At 40.2% G+C, this 8712-nt stretch overlaps 1 long non-coding RNA gene across 1 annotated transcript; it reads right to left on the reverse strand.

Annotated features, from left to right (window-relative positions):
• Window positions 1-5356: 5356 nt before the first annotated feature.
• Window positions 5357-8499, reverse strand: LOC138669639 (uncharacterized). The gene is made up of 3 exons (XR_011319208.1): window positions 7922-8499; window positions 7271-7456; window positions 5357-5415 (listed from the first exon to the last, which is right to left on the reverse strand). It is a non-coding gene; the product is annotated as an uncharacterized lncRNA (long non-coding RNA).
• Between the last annotated feature and the right edge of the window lie 213 nt (window positions 8500-8712).

Here is an 8712-nt window from a genome sequence, read left to right on the forward strand (position 1 = left end):
ATTTTAAAGTCTTGTTAAATGGAAAACTTTACTTTTAAATGAAGATTCCCCACTTAAATTGTGATAAATGTTATATAAAAGCAGTATTTTGTACAGACTTAGAATTACCTAGTGATATAACTTTGTAACTTAAGGGGAAAAGCTCTTCATCCCCCTTATTACCGTTTTGGGGTGGTCAGATGATAACTATTCATTTACTGCTAAGTGGCCTGTATCCAAAATTTCTGAGGCATTTTAAAAGCAACTAATCCGCATGTAACTTTTCACATGGAAACATTAATATGTACCTGGTATTTCACCGGACTTGAGTAAACTGTCATGTGTGTACATGAGGAATAGCACCATATGTATCCATTGACTTGAATCTTACATTTTTCAGCCTTTGCATTCTCCATCTCTAGCTGTCAGTTTTCTTTGAGTAAGTGGGTGGAGACTAGCTGTCACGATGGACCCCATAAAGGACAGAGGAGATCCTATTGCTCTATCTGTAGCACATCCTCAGAAATAGAAGTAGCATGAAGACATTATATATTAGTACAGCGAAAGGTAGCTGTGAATCTAACACTGGGGTAAGATAACACATTCTAGAAAGCAAAAGAATGGTATCGGTGTGTTTTTTTTTTTAGCATTTCTCTCTCACTCCAGTAGCTTCTTCCCATGCAACCTCATAACACTATTTTATCTAATAATACAGTTTAACCACTAAGAGGTAGCATAGCAAGGAATGTGACTATCATACTAGCATAAGGTATTCTACACTAAACACAAAGTTCTGCATTGTCAGTATATAAATAGTATGCTGTCATTTTCCTGTTATTTTCCTGGAGCAGACAGGACTTTTAGAGACACGTGACCCCTCTACCTACCCAAAGAAGTCCTCAAGCTAGCAGAGAGCTCTGATATTTAGCCTGTCTCATCTGCCAACTCTATTATACAGGTCTCTGGTAGGTCTTCAGCGCTTAATCAGTAATCACACTTTTTTTTTTTCAATATGGCATTGAGGTAGCCTCGCCTTAGATACTATGATTGCTGGGGAAGAAACAACAACTGGGCCCCACCAGCAGAGTCACGCTGGGGACAGCAGAAATTGATAAATCTAGGAGTCTGCAGGGTCAGCTCGATGCTTCTAGTGCAGACCTTGAATGGGTTTTCCCAGGCAATCTATGTGACTGCAAATTGCCGGATCGTGATAGTGTGCAATGCGCACAATGCCATGATTCCAAGTACAAGTGGGTGGTCACATGCCAACTGGATTCTTCTTCACATCTCTCAAAAGATCTTCAAGAGAAGCGGATGAGAATTGAGTGACTGCTACAATCATTTTTGTCTAGACCCTGAAAAAAACCTTTAAAGTACTGCTGGGACGTAGATAAAAGATGCTGGACATCTGACATTACTAAACAAAGAGGAACTGTACTGAGCCAAGTTAAATGAAATAAAAAAGCACTCCCCCCAAAAAATGTTATTCTCTAAACCTTATTAAATATGTATGTAATGTAGCGAGTTGTAATTAAATACCTACCAATCTCCATCTTCCTCAGATTCAAGTGCTGCTCCGGTCCTCTTCTAAGTCACAAAACTTCACATAAGAGTTTGTGTTACCCGTCGCTTTTATAATGTAAGTCAATGGAGCCTCGTTCTGATCATCATCTTCCTTGGTTTCCAGCACCGCTCCGGTTCTCGGATGAGTGTCGTGACTTCATCTCCGATTCGCCTGATAACACAGGGGTTTAGGTGTAGACTAGAAGTCACTCTTAAAGTGTAAGCATATCAGGTGAGGACAAAGCTCTGCAGACTTACATGTAGCGACTTCTTTTTCACACATAATCACCTTTGTGATTGGCTAATCAAAAGTGAAGTCATGAGACTCTGAAGAGGACAAGAGTGGTGCTAGAAACAATGGAAGACAACGGACGTTCGGTAAGTGTTTCAGCACGCTTAGAATACATTGTACATGCATTTACAACGTTTAGAGGATAACATTTTTGTTGGGTGTATTTCTTTAAGGGTCTGAGAGCAACATGACCCCTTTAAATTATTCACTCTGTTTCATTGCAGCCATTTAAAAAAAGTTCATTTTTTTTCTCATTAATGTCCACTCTGCTCCCCATCTTGACTGAAAAAAACAGAAATGTAGTAATTTTTGCAAATTTAATAAAAAAGAAAAACTGAAACATCACATGGTCATAAGTATTCAGACCGTTTGCTCAGACACTTCCTTGTGATCCTCCTTGAGATGGTTCTACTCCTTCATTAGAGTCCAGCTGTGTTTAATTAAACTGATAGGACCTGATTTGTAAAGGCACAAACATGTCTACATAAAACCTCACAGCTCACGTCAGAGCAAATGAGAATCATGAGGTCAAAGGAACTGGCCAAGGTGCTCAGAGACAGAATTGTGGCAAGATACACATATCTGACCAAGGTTACAAAATAATTTCTGCAGAACTCAAGGTTCCTAAGAGGACAGTGGCCTCCATAATCCTTCAATGGAAGAAGTTTGGGACCACCAGAAGTCTTCCTAGACCTGGCCGTCCAGCCAAACTGAACAATCGTGGGAGAGGAGCCTTGGTGACAGAGGTAAAGAAGAACCCCAAGATCACTGTGGCTGAGCTCCAGACATGAGCAGCGGATGAGAATCGAGTGACTGATCACTGTGGCAGAGCTCCAGAGATGCAGTAGGGAGATGGTAGAAAGTTCCACAAAGTCAACTATCACTGCAGCCCTCCATCAGTCGGGCCTTTATGGCAGAGTGGCCTGACGGAAGCCTTTTCTCAGTGCAAGACATATGAAAGCCCACATACAGTTTGCTATAAAACACATGAAGGACTCCCAGACTATGAGAAATAAGATTCTTTGGTCTGATGAGATGAAGATATACCTTTTTGATGATAATTCTAAACGGTATGTATGGAGAAAACCAGGCACTGCTCATCATCTGCCCAATACAATCCTAACAGTGTAGCATGGTGGTGGCAGCATCATGCTATGGAGGTGTTTTTCAGCTGCAGGGACAGGATGACTGGTTGTCATTGCAGAAAACATGAATGCGGCAAAGTAAAGAGATATCCTGGATGGAAACCTCTTCCAGAGTGCTCTGAACCTCAGACATGGCCGAAGGTTCACCTTCCAACAAGACAATGACCCTAAGCACACAGCTAAAATAACAAAGGAGTGGCTTCAGAACAACTCTGTGACCATTTTTGACTGGCCCAGCCAGAGCCCTGACCTATACCCAATTGAGCATATCTGGAGAGACCAGAAAATGGCTGTCCACCAACGTTCACCAGCCAACCTGACGGAACTGGAGAGGATCTGCAAGGAAGAATGGCAGAGGATCCCCAGATCCAGGAGTGAAAAACTTGTTGCATCATTCCCAAGAAGACTCATGGCTGTACTAGCTCAAAAGGGTGCTTCTACGCAATACTGAGCAAATGGTCTGAATACTTATGACCATGTGATATTTTAGCGTTTCTTTTTTAATAAATTTGCAAAAATTACTAATTTCTGTTTTTTTTTTTCAGTCAAGATGGGGTGCAGAGTGTACATTAATGAGAAAAAATGAACTTTTTTGAATTTACCAAATGGCTGCGATGAAACAAAGAGTGAAAAATTTAAAGGGGTATCAATACTTCCCGTACCCACTGTAGACCATGATTCCAGTGATGTATCACTTACTGGGCTGTTTGGTGTAGTTTTGATAAAATAACAGTTTTATCGGATGCAGATATAACTGGTCTCTGAATGCTAAGCTCAGTATAACTCTGAAAGCCTACATGGCAGGAGACAACTAGTCCTGCGGGGATAATCTCCTGCTGATAAAACACTGATTTTATTTAAATTACCAGAAGTCTAATAAATCACACATCACTGAAATCAGGGTTTCTGTACCTACATCATGATGTTCTCAGATTAAAAACAACAACCTGCTTATATACTCTATTTAACGCCTTAAGGACCAGGGGTATTTCCTTTTGTGCTTCCATTTTTTGCTCCCATTCTTCCCACGACCATAACTTTTTTATTTTTTGGTTAATATGGCCATGTGAGGGTTGTTTTTTTTGGTGGGATGAGATGTACATTAGATTTACCATGTCGTGTACTCGAAACCGTGAAAAAATTCCATGTGCAGTGAAATTGCAAAAAAAAGTGCAATCCCGCACTTGTTTTGTTTGGCTTTTTTACTGGGTTCACTAAATGTGAAAAAAGACCTGCCGTTATGATTCTCCAGGTCATTACGAGTTCATAAACACCAAAGATGTCTAGTTTCTGTTTTATTCAATTGGTGAAAAAAGATTCCAAACTTTGTTAAAAAAAAAATTGTGCCAATGTCCAGATACCCGTAGCATCTCCATTTTTTGTGATCTCGGTTTGGTTGGGCTTATTTTTTGCGTGCCGAGCTGGCGTTTTTAATGATACCATTTTGGTGCAAATACAATCTTCTGATTGCCCGTTATTGCATTTTAATGCAATGTCACAGCGGCAAAAAAACCAGTAATTTTGGTGTTTTGACTTTTTTTTCTCATTACGCCAGATCAGGTTAATCCTTTTTTTTATTGATAGATCGGGTGAAACTGAATGCGGCGATACCAAATAGGTGTATGTGTGATTTTTTTTTATACAGTTTTATTTTGAATGAGGAAGGGGGTGGATTTGAACTTTTTTTAAACTTTTTTTTAAATAACTTTTGGCATGCTTCAAGAGCCTCCACCCAATTGGCTCTGCTACATACAGGTGATGATCAGATCACCTGTATGTAGCAAATTGTTCACTTGCGATGAGCACCAGGCGGCGCTCATAACAATCCAGCAGTGACAACCATAGAGGTCTCCAAGAGACTTCTGGTTGTAATGCCGACCCATCGGTGACCCGCGGTCATGTGACACAGGCGTCGATGGGAGGAGGTAATGACGCTGAGGGGTTAAGGCGGTCAGGCCACTGGAGACATGCATGTTTCCTCTACAGAGAAATTGGGGAGGTATAACCTCATTTGGGGGAAGCAACTGCAATACTTGTTCCCACATCTTACAAATAGACAAATGTTAATAAAAAGTAGTGAACATCTGTACTTGTTGCCAGCATCATACTACTTCGGGTTGTTGGCTGCTACCATGAGAATAGGAATACATAGCCTTTAAGCAAGGCATTTGGATTGAAACTTTTGATAATCATGGCAAAAGTTTATGTATTTGTCTGCATTTCTTTGGATATTTTTTATAATCCTTACTTATTGGTGTGAAAATGTCCATGCAGTTTTCTGGTAGTAAAGCAGATGAGTTTCATACTCCTAAAACACTGATTTCAAATGGTGCTAGATACATCGATGGTTAAATCTAAGTCACCACAAGAAACCAGCTTCCAGGAATAGATTATATTCTCAAATCTTCAAAAGATAAATCAGAAGACCATAGAATCCTGAAGAAACAAACAATGAAAGTGATTTAGCAAAATGGACAAGTTCTAAGATATCCCAAGATGGCAATCCACAGCGTGACACATACACAGAAGAACAAAGCATTGCACTCAGCACATATACTCTATACAATACAATCACATGTAAAGTCTAGGGAAGAAAGTGTCTTCTAGGTGCTGTTATGTGTTAGTGACTGACTACATCATTTTATACGTTCCTTTTTTACATTGCACTACACTTTCTTTCCACATGGGGGAGCTAAAGTTATAAGCAAATAGTTACATGATCCATAAGATCAAGGCTTAAGATAAAAATTACATTATATATTATATAACCACTTAGATTTTACTGACTGACAGGGTCACAATGAAGTATTGCACTTGTTGGAAACTTACACAAAATACATACAGCACGAGCGCGGTATTTACTTATTGGTCAGCATCACATTCAGGAACATGAATCAATAAAAACTAAAACAAACGGCCATTTCCTTTTCAGAAATCTTTCTTCTATAAGTGGTGATAGTTGAAATAACAACAAATTGACTATTATTTAATCTTCCCTGGTCCAGTGTCTGTTTTCAGACACCGTCTCCGTTTTTGTTGTTTGTCTGCAGCTCTGATATCATGTCGACAGCACTGCAGTCGATCACTGAATTCAGTGGCTTGTGCCGCTTACTTGGGCAGAGGTGTGGAGGTCACTGATTGAATGCAGCGCTATCAACATAACAAGCAAGACAAACAACAGAGATGGGGGAGGTGTTGACGCTGCACCAGGGAAACATAAGTAATGTTCAATTTGTTTTTTTATTACTTATCCTGTAACTTTCCTCTCACAAACTTTTAAAAGGAATGGGGTACTTGTCTTCCAAAAATAGGGCTGATGAGCTAGGAGATGCTTGGAATTAGCTCAATGTCAAATTGTACTGGGATTTTAGGGAAAAAAAAGGACACATTGCACTTTCAGATATATTCATTTTCGGAAGGAAATGCTGTGGGGAGTCAGAGTCTCTCTTGGAAATATTATGTGAATGTCTTTAATGTTTAGATCTTCATGGTAATCTCTGTTTTTGTAAACTGATATAAAGATCACACAACTTTCACTTAATAGCAGGCTAATCCAATACAGTCTCCTATTTAAATGGCTTTTCCACTTTTAGAATAGTGGACCCAAATGATTCCTGTAATGTAAAATATAACAAAGCCAGATAGTGCTAACCCTCACTCCCCACCGGTCTCTGTGTTTTGACTTTAGTGATGACATCACATTGGCAGTTCACATCAAAACTGCTGCAAATTAATTACCGTAGTTCAGCATCTTGTGCCGCCTATACTGAGAGCCCAGTGATTGGCTGCAGCAGTGATGTGACCTTTCAATCATCACTGCTGCAATTAAAAACACACACTGGAGCAGTGGTGGGGATGAGAAGGGTGATTACTGTCCACCTTTGTTATTTTACATCACGGGAATCATTTGGGGGTCTCTTTTCTAAAAATGGGACATCCCTTTAAATATCAATTCCGTATGTAAATTCTTAGTTTTTACTCAGCATTGGGCTAACACATATATACAAGCAAAAGAGCCCCATTTTTTTCTGAGTGTACAATATATGTACAGATCTTATTTGGGATAAGCAACAATAGAAATGCAGTTTTTTATACTTGGAGTGAAGATAAATGTCGTAAAACGACTACATTCCCGCCTTGGATCACCAGAAGGCACAGGCAAAGTTGATATTTTAGTGGAACACAATTTAATGACAGATGTGGCTATCAATGTCCCAATGTCCACTATCATCACTGATCTAAGCTCTAGCTGACATGAACTTTAAAAAGTGCTGTTTTGCGTGTATCGTACCTGAACGTTTTGTTCCTCTTCCTGTTCCTTCTCAGCAGCTATGACGCAGGTTAAGTCAAGTGGGTGCGTCTTTCACGACTGACAAAACAAGTGGGTACATTTCCACCTGGCAGAGGCTCATGTCTCCTGCTCAGTACGCAATGTCACCTTCTCATGTTCTTCAGTTAATGTCCTATGGGAGGTTTCCTACACATAAAAGCATAAAACCATAATGTGCGGTGCTGCGTTTTGCCATACAACTCAATATACCTGAACAAGCTGCAAGATGTCCTGGTGTTACCTAATACTTGGACTACCAAGAATCAAAAGCTGGTTATGGTTAAGTGGTTATGGTTAAGTGCTCTAGAATGCAGTGTATACGTAAGAATGCTGGACTACGTCCAAAGATGCAGTCAGATGTAGATTATTCTTCCTGAACACCTCACGGTGTAAATGCCTCATGCCTTTAGAAGTCTCCTTATAAGACTAGATAGATCTATGTATTTTTTCACTGCAACATAATAAGCCCACCATCTTTCCTTGTAGACTGAAAGACACTTGGTCAGCTAGTCTAAGGTTTCTTCCTGTGTCTAACTTTTAAAAGGGCTTTCCAGGTAAGTAAAAATACTTACATTTTCTTTAAACACTTAAATAGTTTATTCTACAACTTACTGATATGCTTCAATTACCAAAGGCGTCTCAATCTTCAGATACTTGCTCCAGTCTTGAGCCCTGACAGGTTTGATTGCAGCTTGCCTTCGACACAGGAAAGGATCAGCTGTGCTGTGTGTGAGTGGGGCTGGCTTACTGGCTCATTTAAATAGCCATGCCAGCCTCCGTTATCGGCTATCTGTTAGGCTCACCTTTCAGGTGGATCCATGAAGCCTCAGGTCTAGGTGGGCACACGGACCCAGTGCATTGATGCAGCAAGATGGAAGGCACATGGGCAGCAAGGACTTGGCACACACAGAAACCTTAGAAGCAGGATGGATGAAGTGGAATCCGGCAGGAATAAATGTAAACACAAACACACAAAAAGCACAGATGGTGGCACGCACAAAACCTATCACTAGAGTCTTAATCCAAAGTCACAAGTGTTTATCTAATTTGACCTAAAATATGTCTAGGGAGATGATGTCATTGATCCACTCCGGACAATTTGCATTCCCGGCTTGGAGCACAGCAGAGGGCAGCGGACCCAGGAGAAGGAAATGGAGCCAGGGGGATCTGGGGCAGGTGTATAACACAATCCTTCACACACAGAACAGGTGAAGTAGGCCTTGGCAAAATAAATTCTCTAAGGGAGATTTACAATGTTAAATACAGCTTAAAACTGTTTTACCAGCCTTTTGCCACAATTTGTATGTGTAACATAGTAACATAGTAAGGCCGAAAAAAGACATTTGTCCATCCAGTTCAGCCTATATTCCATCATAATAAATCCCCAGATCTACGTCCTTCTA

The sequence above is a fragment of the Ranitomeya imitator genome, chromosome 3, assembly GCF_032444005.1.
Source record: "Ranitomeya imitator isolate aRanImi1 chromosome 3, aRanImi1.pri, whole genome shotgun sequence".
NCBI classification, from domain to species: Eukaryota; Metazoa; Chordata; class Amphibia; order Anura; family Dendrobatidae; genus Ranitomeya; species Ranitomeya imitator.